This window comes from Oncorhynchus keta, chromosome 14, assembly GCF_023373465.1.
Source record: "Oncorhynchus keta strain PuntledgeMale-10-30-2019 chromosome 14, Oket_V2, whole genome shotgun sequence".
Taxonomy (NCBI): domain Eukaryota; kingdom Metazoa; phylum Chordata; class Actinopteri; order Salmoniformes; family Salmonidae; genus Oncorhynchus; species Oncorhynchus keta.
Window position 1 is genome coordinate 4716724 of NC_068434.1, and position 11509 is coordinate 4728232.

General features: G+C 41.2%; 1 long non-coding RNA gene across 5 annotated transcripts in view; it reads left to right on the plus strand.

Annotated features, from left to right (window-relative positions):
- The first annotated feature begins 4060 nt into the window (after nucleotides 1–4060).
- The window catches only part of LOC127907119 (uncharacterized), an 8946-nt gene continuing 1497 nt past the window's right edge, over nucleotides 4061–11509 (plus strand). Inside the window, exons 1-5 of one of the 5 annotated variants that reach the window (XR_008063287.1) lie at nucleotides 4061–4282; nucleotides 4332–4380; nucleotides 4479–4625; nucleotides 4675–4723; nucleotides 4773–4821. This is a non-coding gene — a long non-coding RNA (uncharacterized LOC127907119). Of the gene's footprint in view, nucleotides 4283–4331; nucleotides 4381–4478; nucleotides 4626–4674; nucleotides 4724–4772; nucleotides 4822–4870; nucleotides 4934–11509 lie in introns of those variants that run through there. The other 4 variants (XR_008063288.1, XR_008063284.1, XR_008063285.1 and 1 more) reach the window with 4 other exon arrangements.

An 11509-nucleotide genomic window follows, 5' to 3' on the forward strand; every position in this document is an offset into this window, starting at 1 on the left:
TGTAGCCTGATCTGACGTAATCTAATAGAAACATCATCCACTGTGAGTCTGATCTAACATAATCTAATAGAACCAACATCCACTGTGAGCCCGATCTAACATAATCTCATAGAAACATCATCCACTATGAGCCTGATCTAACGTAACCTAATATAAACATCACTAGAATCCTCTGTGAGCCTGATCTAACGTAATCTCACGGAAACATCATCCTCTGTGAGCCTAATCTAACATAATCTAATAGAAACATCATCCTCTGTGAGCCTGATCTAACATAATCTAATAGAAACATCATCCACTGTGAGCCTGATCTAACGTAATCTAATAGAAACATCATCCACTGTGAGCCTGATCTAACGTAATCTCACGGAAACATCATCCTCTGTGAGCCTAATCTAACGCAATCTAATAGAAACATCATCCTCTGTGAGCCTGATCTAATGTAATCTAATAGAAACATCATCCTCTGTGAGCCTGATCTAACATAATCTAATAGAAACATCATCCTCTGTGAGTCTGATCTAACATAATCTAATAGAACCAACATCCACTATGAGCCTGATCTAACGTAACCTAATATAAACATCACTAGAATCCTCTGTGATCCTGATCTAACATAATCTAATAGAAACATCATCCACTGTGAGCCTGATCTAACGTAATCTAATAGAAACATCATCCTCTGTGAGCCTGATCTAACGTAATCTAACAGAAACATCATCCTCTGTGAGCCTGATCTAACGTAATCTCACGGAAACATCATCCTCTGGGAGCCTAATCTAACGCAATCTAATAGAAACATCATCCTTTGTGAGCCTGATCTAACGTAATCTAATAGAAACATCATCCTCTGTGAGCCTGATCTAACGTAATATAACAGAAACATCATCCTCTGTGAGCCTGATCTAACGTAATCTAATAGAAACATAATCCACTGTGAGCCTGATCTAACGTAATCTAATAGAAACATCATCCACTGTGAGCCTGATCTAACATAATCTAATAGAAACATCATCCACTGTGAGCCTGATCTAACGTAATCTAATAGAAACATCATCCTCTGTGAGCCTGATCTAACGTAATCTAATAGAAACATCATCCACTGTGAGCCTGATCTAACGTAATCTCACGGAAACATCATCCTCTGTGAGCCTAATCTAACATAATCTAATAGAAACATCATCCTCTGTGAGCCTGATCTAACATAATCTAATAGAAACATCATCCACTGTGAGCCTGATCTAACGTAATCTAATAGAAACATCATCCTCTGTGAGCCTGATCTAACATAATCTAATAGAAACATCATCCACTGTGAGCCTGATCTAACGTAAAATCTAATAGAAACATCATCCTCTGTGAGCCTGATCTGATGTAATCTAATAGAAACATCATCCACTGTGAGCCTGATCTAAAATAATCTAATAGAAACATCATCCTCTGTGAGCCTGATCTAACGTAACCTAATAGAAACATCATCCACTGTGAGCCTGATCTAAAATAATCTAATAATAGAAACATCATCCTCTGTGAGCCTGATCTAACGTAATCTAACAGAAACATCATCCTCTGTGAGCCTGATCTAACATAATCTAATATAAACATCATCCTCTGTGAGCCTGATCTAACATAATCTAATAGAAACATCATCCTCTGTGAGCCTGATCTAACGTAATATAACAGAAACATCATCCTCTGTGAGCCTGATCTAAAATAATCTAATAGAAACATCATCCTCTGTGAGCCTGATCTAACGTAATCTAACAGAAACATCATCCTCTGTGAGCCTGATCTAACATAATCTAATATAAACATCATCCTCTGTGAGCCTGATCTAACATAATCTAATAGAAACATCATCCTCTGTGAGCCTGATCTAACGTAATATAACAGAAACATCATCCTCTGTGAGCCTGATCTAACATAATCTAATAGAAACATCATCCACTGTGAGCCTGATCTAACGTAATCTAATAGAAACATCATCCACTGTGAGCCTGATCTAACGTAATCTAATAGAAACATCATCCTCTGTGAGCCTGATCTGACGTAATCTAATAGAAACATCATCCACTGTGAGCCTGATCTAAAATAATCTAATAGAAACATCATCCTATGTGAGCCTGATCTAATGTAATCTAACAGAAACATCATCCTCTGTGAGCCTGATCTAACATAATCTAATAGAAACATCATCCTCTGTGAGCCTGATCTAACATAATCTAATAGAAACATCATCCTCTGTGAGCCTGATCTAACGTAATATAACAGAAACATCATCCTCTGTGAGCCTGATCTAACATAATCTAATAGAAACATCATCCTCTGTGAGCCTGATCTAACGTAATATAACAGAAACATCATCCTCTGTGAGCCTGATCTAACATAATCTAACAGAAACATCATCCACTGTGAGCCTGATCTAACATAATCTAATAGAAACATCATCCTCTGTGAGTCTGATCTAACATAATCTAATAGAAACATCATCCACTGTGAGCCTGATCTAACGTAATCTAATAGAAACATCATCCACTGTGAGCCTGATCTAACGTAATCTAATAGAAACATCATCCACTGTGAGCCTGATCTAACGTAATCTAATAGAAACATCATCCTCTTTGAGCCTGATCTAACGTAATCTAATAGAAACATCATCCACTGTGAGCCTGATCTAACGTAATATAACAGAAACATCATCCTCTGTGAGCCTGATCTAACATAATCTAATAGAAACATCATCCTCTGTGAGCCTGATCTAACGTAATATAACAGAAACATCATCCTCTGTGAGCCTGATCTAACGTAATCTAATAGAAACATCATCCTCTGTGAGCCTGATCTAACATAATCTAATATAAACATCATCCTCTGTGAGCCTGATCTAACATAATCTAATAGAAACATCATCCTCTGTGAGCCTGATCTAACATAATCTAACAGAAACATCATCCACTGTGAGCCTGATCTAACATAATCTAATAGAAACATCATCCTCTGTGAGCCTGATCTAACATAATCTAATAGAAACATCATCCTCTGTGAGCCTGATCTAACATAATCTAATAGAAACATCATCCTCTGTGAGCCTGATCTAACATAATCTAATAGAAACATCATCCTCTGTGAGCCTGATCTAACATAATCTAACAGAAACATCATCCTCTGTGAGCCTGATCTAACATAATCTAATATAAACATCATCCTCTGTGAGCCTGATCTAACATAATCTAACAGAAACATCATCCTCTGGGAGCCTAATCTAACGCAATCTAATAGAAACATCATCCTTTGTGAGCCTGATCTAACGTAATCTAATAGAAACATCATCCTCTGTGAGCCTGATCTAACGTAATATAACAGAAACATCATCCTCTGTGAGCCTGATCTAACGCAATCTCACAGAAACATCATCCTCTGTGACCCTAATCTAACGCAATCTAACAGAAACATCATCCACTGTGAGCCTGATCTAACATAATCTAATAGAAACATCCAGAACATGATGGGTGACTACCAGTTAACATGTGGAACACCATTCCCTATATAGGGCACTGTTATTTCACCAGAGCAGAGCGTTGGTTCGTGGCGTGCCGTTTTGTGACACGAACACAGGTCGCTGCATTGTGTTTTCTGGGGCCCGTCAGGAGGAAGACAGGCCCTGTATCCATCCACAGACGTAATGACCGTGTCAAGGGGAAACTTGCTCTCTCTCGTTCTGCTCGTGTCCCAAATGGCACCATATTCCTTATTTAGTTGATTTATTTTGACTTCTTTTTTTAAGTGCACTTTGTCCTCTTAATTCTAGACAGAAGTCTGCAGTATCACAGACACTTTGTGCGTTCCTATTGCCTAAATAGTGCAGTACTTTTGTTCAGGGCCTATAGGGGGACCAATTGGGACACAGTCATTCCTTAATTTACTGTTGAAGATACACTAAGTATACCAAAGATTAGGAAAACCTTCACTAATATTTAGTTACACACCACGTTTGCCCTCAGAACAGCCTCACTTCGTCGGGGCAGGGGCTCTACAAGGTGTCTAAAGCGTTCCACAGGGATGCTGGCCCCATGTTGACTCTACAAGGTGTTGAAGGCGTTCCACAGGGATGCTGGCCCCATGTTGACTCTACAAGGTGTCTAAAGCGTTCCACAGGGATGCTGGCCCCATGTTGACTCTACAAGGTGTCTAAAGCGTTCCACAGGGATGCTGGCCCCATGTTGACTCTACAAGGTGTCTAAAGCGTTCCACAGGGATGCTGGCCCCATGTTGACTCTACAAGGTGTTGAAGGCGTTCCACAGGGATGCTGGCCCCATGTTGACTCTACAAGGTGTCTAAAGCGTTCCACAGGGATGCTGGCCCCATGTTGACTCTACAAGGTGTTGAAGGCGTTCCACAGGGATGCTGGCCCCATGTTGACTCTACAAGGTGTTGAAGGCGTTCCACTGGGATGCTGGCCTCATGTTGACTCTACAAGGTGTCTAAAGTGTTCCACAGGGATGCTGGCCCCATGTTGACTCTACAAGGTGTCTAAAGCGTTCCACAGGGATGCTGGCCCCATGTTGACTCTACAAGGTGTCTAAAGCGTTCCACAGGGATGCTGGCCCCATGTTGACTCTACAAGGTGTTGAAGGCGTTCCACAGGGATGCTGGCCCCATGTTGACTCTACAAGGTGTCTAAAGCGTTCCACAGGGATGCTGGCCCCATGTTGACTCTACAAGGTGTCTAAAGCGTTCCACTGGGATGCTGGCCCCATGTTGACTCTACAAGGTGTCTAAAGCGTTCCACAGGGATGCTGGCCCCATGTTGACTCTACAAGGTGTCTAAAGTGTTCCACAGGGATGCTGGCCCCATGTTGACTCTACAAGGTGTCTAAAGCGTTCCACAGGGATGCTGGCCCCATGTTGACTCTTCAAGGTGTCTAAAGCGTTCCACAGGGATGCTGGCCCCATGTTGACTCTGGTGCTTCCCACAGCTGTGTCACGTTGTCTGGATGTCCTTTGGGTGGTTGACTATTCTTGATACACACAGGAAGCGTGACAAACCCAGCAGCCTTGCAGTTCTTGACACATTCAAACCGTGTACCATACCTCGTTCAAAGGCACCTACTAAAATACCCTCGTTCAAAGGCACCTACTACCATGCCCTGTTCAAAGGCACCTACTACCATACCCTATTCAAAAGGCACCTACTACCATACCCTGTTCAAAAGGCACCTACTACCATACCCCCTGTTCAAAGGCACCTACTACCATATCCTATTCAAAAGGCACCTACTACCATACCCTGTTCAAAAGGCACCTACTACCATACCCTGTTCAAAGGCACCTCCTACCATACCCTGTTCAAAGGCACCTACTACCATATCCTGTTCAAAGGCACCTACTACCATACCCCGTTCAAAGGCACCTACTACCATACCCTGTTCAAAGGCACCTACTACCAGACCCCTGTTCAAAGGCACCTACTCCCATACCCTGTTCAAAGGCACCTACTACCAGACCCTATTCAAAGGCACCTACTACCAGACCCCTGTTCAAAGGCACCTACTACCATACCCTGTTCAAAGGCACCTACTACCATGCCCTGTTCAAAGGCACCTACTACCATACCCTGTTCAAAAGGCACCTACTACCATACCCTGTTCAAAGGCACCTACTACCATACCCTGTTCAAAGGCACCAACTACCGTACCCTGTTCAAAGGCACCTACCACCATGCCCTGTTCAAAGGCAACTACCACCATGCCCTGTTCAAAGGCACCTACTACCATACCCCGTTCAAAGGCACCTACCACCATACCCTGTTCAAAGGCACCTACTACCATACCCTGTTCAAAGTCACTTAAATGTTTTGTCTTGCCCAGTCATCCTCTGAATGGCACACATACACAATCCACGTCTCAGCTGTCTTGAGGCTTAAAAATGAGTCTTTAACCTCTCTAGGGTAGGGGCAGCATTCGGAATTTTGGATGAAAAGCATGCCCAAATTAAATGGCCTGCTACTCGGGCCCAGAAGATATGATATGCATATAACTGTCAGATTTGGATAGAAACCACTCTAAAGTTTCCAAAACTGTTAAGATAGTTTGAACTGATTTAGCAGGCGAAAAGACAAATCCATTCAGGAAGTAGTTTTGTTTTTTGTTTTGTTTTTCTTTTCTTTTCAATAGTATCCATTGACTTAGGACTCCATGTGCAGTTCCTATGCCTTCCACTAGATGTCAACAGTCTTTAGAAATCGTTGCAGGCTTGTATTCTTATAAATGAGGGAGTAAGACCAGTCTGAACGAGTGGACCCTAACGTGACGTAGCGTTTTTCAGGCGCATGTGCATTTCTTGTTTACCTTTTATATTGACAACGTTATTGTCCGGTTGAAATATTATAGATCATTTAGGCTAAAAAAAAAACAACCTGAGGATTGAATATAAACATCATTTGACATGTTTCTATGAACTTTACGGATACAATTTGGATTTTTTTTGGTCTGATTGTTTTGACTGAGTTTGAGCCTGTGGATTAACTGAAGAAAACACGCTAGCAGAACAGAGGTTTTTGGATATAAAGAAACTTCATCGAACAAAAGGAACATTTATTGAGTAAATGAATGTCTTCTGAGTGCCACCATATGAAGATCATCAAAGGTAAGGGATACATTTTCTCTCTATTTCTGAGTTTTGTAACGCTTCTGCTTGGCTGGTTACTGTTTGTAATAATTTGTCAACTGGGCTATGTTCTGGGCTAGGTATGTTCTGGCTAGGTATGTTGTGGGCTAGATATGTTCTGGGCTAGGTATGTTCTGGGCTAGGTATGTTCTGGGCTAGGTATGTTCTGGGCTAGGTATGTTCTGGGCTAGATATGTTCTGGGCTAGGCATGTTCTGGGCTAGGTATGTTCTGGGCTAGGTATGTTCTGGGCTAGGTATGTTCTGGGCTAGGTATGTTCTGGGCTAGGTATGTTCTGGGCTAGGTATGCTTTCGCCGAAAAGCATTTTATATATATGACACTGTAGTTGGTTTAACAAGAGGTTCATCTTTAAACCTATGTTTAAAGGTTTAAAGAGAGAGAGAGAGAGAGAGAGAGAGAGAGAGAGAGAGTATTGCCCAGATTCAGCTTAAATGAGAGAGGTAGAGAGGAAGTCTCAACACCTGTTCTTGACATGCACTTTTAGTATAACTTTCATTTAATATTAAGCAGCATGGTCTTGCAGGAGAGCGTTTTAGCAAGACTTATTCAATTATTAATGAGAACATTAAAATGTTCCCAAACTTCAGGCCAAGAGGTTGGGGACACCTTTGTAAATTCATAACAAGTAACTTTTTAAAGGGATGATTTTAGTAGTAAACAGTCTTATCCAGAGCATATCGACAGATGTTATACATAGTTGGGGATTCAAATCAGGGACCTTTTTATTATTTCGCCCAACACTCTCAACCGTGGTGTGTGAGTGTGTGTGTGTGTGTGTGTGTGTGTGTGTGTGTGTGTGTGTGTGTGTGTGTGTGTGTTTGTGTGTGTGTGTGGTGTGTGTGTGTGTGTGTGTGTATGTGTGTGTATGTGTGTGTGTGTGTGTGTGTGTGTGTGTGTGTGTGTGTGTGTGTGTGTGTGTGTGTCCCTGACGTGTGTGTGTGTGTGTGTATCTGCTCTTTAAGTACCTGTATGTTATTTTTTTGTATTTATTTTTGTATTTGTGGTTTGATAAAGTGGAAGAAGAAGAAGAAGGTTTTGATGGTTAAATGTTTGATTTGTTATTCCTAGGTATTTATTTTGGAGGAGAGGCAGAATAAATTCCAGTACAAATGGCAGCACAGTAGAACAGGCTAAAATGCTAACATGCTAACATGCTAACATGCTAACAGGCAAACAGGCTAACAGGCTAACATGCTTACAAGCCATGTCGTGCTTAACGCGAAAGTGTTATAGAGGCATTCCACAGGTCTCCTGTTTTCCCCGGCAATGTCCCGGCAACCCCCGGCAACGTCCCGGCAACGCCCTTGGCTGTGTGAACCCTGTAAACCCAGCAGAAAGGGGAACAGTCTGATACTAAACAGATGGGTGTTGAGAGAACTGTATGTTAACATACAGAGGGTTCACCCCACACACACACACACACACACACACTTTCCAGCAAGGTTCACCGACCAGCACAACTGCACAGTTTTTGTGTTTTGGAAACATATTTGTTGTGATATCCCCCACAATGTTCTCACCAGACCGTTCCCACTACGTAATGAAACATTCTGGGAACCTTTAAAGAACAGACTAAATGTGACTTGGACTAAATGTGGACTAAATGTGACTTGGACTAAAAGTGGACTAAATGTGGACTAAATGTGGACTAAATGTGACTTGGACTAAATGTGACTTGGACTAAATGTGACGTGGGACTAAATGTGGACTAAATGGGACTAAATGTGACATGGACTAAATGTGGACTAAATGTGGACTAAATGTGACTTGGACTAAATGTGGACTAAATGGGACTAAATGTGACATGGACTAAATGTGGACTAAATGTGGACTAAATAGTGGACTAAATGTGGACTAAATGTGACTTGGACTAATTGTGGACTAAATGTGACTTGGACTACATCTGGACTAAATGTGGACTAAATGTGACTTGGACTAAATGTGACTTGGACTAAATGTGGACTAAATATGACTTGGACTAAATGTGGACTAAATGTGACTTGGACTAAATGTGGACTAAATGTGACTTGACTAAATGTGACTTGACTAAATGTGGACTAAATGTGACTTGGACTAAATGTGGACTAAATGTGGACTAAATGTGGACTACATGTGACTTGGACTAAATGTGGACTAAATGTGATTTGGACTAAATGTGACTTGGACTAAATGTGACTTGGACTAAATGTGGACTAAATGTGACTTGGACTAAATGTGACCAAATGTGGACTAAATGTGACTTGGACTAAATGTGGACTAAATGTGGACTAAATGTGACTTGGACTAAATGTGGACTAAATGTGGACTAAATGTGACTTGACTAAATGTGGACTAAATGTGACTTGGACTAAATGTGGACTAAATGTGGACTACATGTGACTTGGACTAAATGTGGACTAAATGTGGACTAAATGTGTTCTGGCAACATTCTTGCAAAGTCAGCAAACGTTTTTAAAAAACATTGTATAATTATCCTTTTTTGTGTCATGAAAAACATGTGTGACTCGTTTCCTAGGAAACTAGGTGTCTGTCAGTACATTACTACCTTTTTGAAACATTTGAATGTAAACTTTTATTTTTTTATCTAAATGTGTTTTTTGGCAGATGTACTTTCTGGAACATGTGAAGTATCATAAACATAAATACAAATAACATAAATACAAATAACATAAATACAAATAACATTGTTAAATTACGATCCTAGTTAGTTTAGAAACAGAACAAGACGGAAACCTTCCCTCTAGCCATGATTGGCTGGCATAGTGGATGGGCTGAACATGCCGGGAGATGAGTTTGGATTGGTCTGCCATGTAGCGTGCTTCTGTCTATAACATGAGCTGTTCAATATGTGTTGACAGTCCTTTCTATCGTGCCGTTTTTAAAAAGATATCACATTATTAAACACCGAGAACTACACAAGTGTTGCTACTTTTCCCAACAACATTGATACCCTGAATTTAGCAGGCTAAACGCTATCGACAGATCATTTGGGGAAAAAGCGATGGGCTACTTTCTGCCCACGCCACGGTCAGTGTGAAACCTGGAGTGACTTGACACAACGCTGGCCAAACAAGAAGTAGCTACAAACAAAACGGAGTTAAATGGTTCCAGTCTGTGACGCGTTCATCCATGTGTACGGTCAGAGACTAGCTACGCCAGATATTATGCGTTACAAATTCTGTCAAAGTTAAAGCGTACTGTTAGCTAGCTAGCAAATGTTAGAGACTAGCTACGTTGTCAGATATTATGCGTTACAAATTCTGTCAAAGTTAAAGCGTACTGTTAGCTAGCTAGCAAATGTTAGAGACTAGCTACGTTGTCAGATATTATGCGTTACAAATTCTGTCAAAGTTAAAGCGTACTGTTAGCTAGCTAGCAAATGTTAGAGACTAGCTACGTTTTCAGATATGCGTTTCAAATTTTGTCAGAAAGTCCTTTTCATTGCAAGTTAAAGTTTACTGTTAGCTAGCTAGCTAACGTTATGTGTAGTAATATTATTCATATCTCAGAGCCATTTGCATTGTTAGTTACAACCTAATGTTGACTAATTAGCTAACATTGAACCCTAGTTGGTTAGCTTAAGCTACCTGCAGGCTCAAACTACAGCTAGGACAATCAGTTCATTATTGGTCGTAGTATGAGTTGGGATTATGCCAGTTCATTGTTTAGCTAGCTAGCTACCTAGCTACATGTCTAAACCTGGCAGCATCCTTATGCTAAAGCATGGTGGTGGCAGCATCATCCTGTGGGATGTTTTTACAGCGGCAGGGACTGGGAGACTAGTCAGGATCGAGGGAAAGATGAACGGAGCAAAGTACAGAGAGATCCTTGATGAAAACCTCCTCCAGAGCTCTCAGACCTCAGTCTGGCGAAGATTCACTTTCCAACAGGAAAATGACCCTAAGCACACAGCCAAGACAATGCAGGAGTTGCTTCGGACAAGTCTCTGAATGTCCTTGAATGGCCCAGCCAGGGCCTGGACTTGCAACCTATCGAACATCTCTGGAAAGACCTGAAAATAGCTGTGCAGCGATGCTCCCCTCCAACCTGACAGAGTTTGAGAGGATCTGCGAGAAGAATGGGAGATACTCCCCAAATACAGGTAAAGCAAGCTTGTAGCGTCAAACCCAAGAAGACTCAAGGCAGTAATCGCTGCCAAGGTGTTTCAACAAAGTACTGAGTACTTATATGATATTTCCGTTTGAAATGTTTAATAAATTTGCTAAAATTCCAAAATCTGTTTTTACTTTATATTTACCTGAACAAGGCAGCTAACCCAATGTTCCTAGGCTGTCACTCCTAGAATGGAACATAATTTTCAGTTATCACAGTGACCTGCTGAAAAAAGTAACTCCTAGAATGGAACATAATTTTCAGTTATCACATACACACAGCCTTCAGTCTCTCTGATAGAGACTCAAACTAAGCTCATCCATGTTATTCTCGAGTGACTGGACATTTTCCTACGAAGGAGCGCTCGTTAGATTTTCTCTTCATCTTCAGATTCACCAGACTCCACCTCGTCTCCCGCGTCTATGCCTTCAGCATTTTGGTAGACCATGGAACAAAGGAATAGGGTCCGGTATGAACAGTGGAAACAGCTGAGTCGGAGTTTCTGTACTTTCTCAAAAAGCTGGGATCTTTTCATGTAGACTGTACTATACTGACTCTCTGTTTTACAAATCTCATTGAGTATTTTTTACTTCTTGTATTGTTTTTTATTGGTTTGGCAATGCCACTGTCAAAGTCAGAGAAACATTATGAGAAGGATTATTACCACAGCAAGCAAGGTACTTGGAGTCAAACTGACAGACTGGAGGA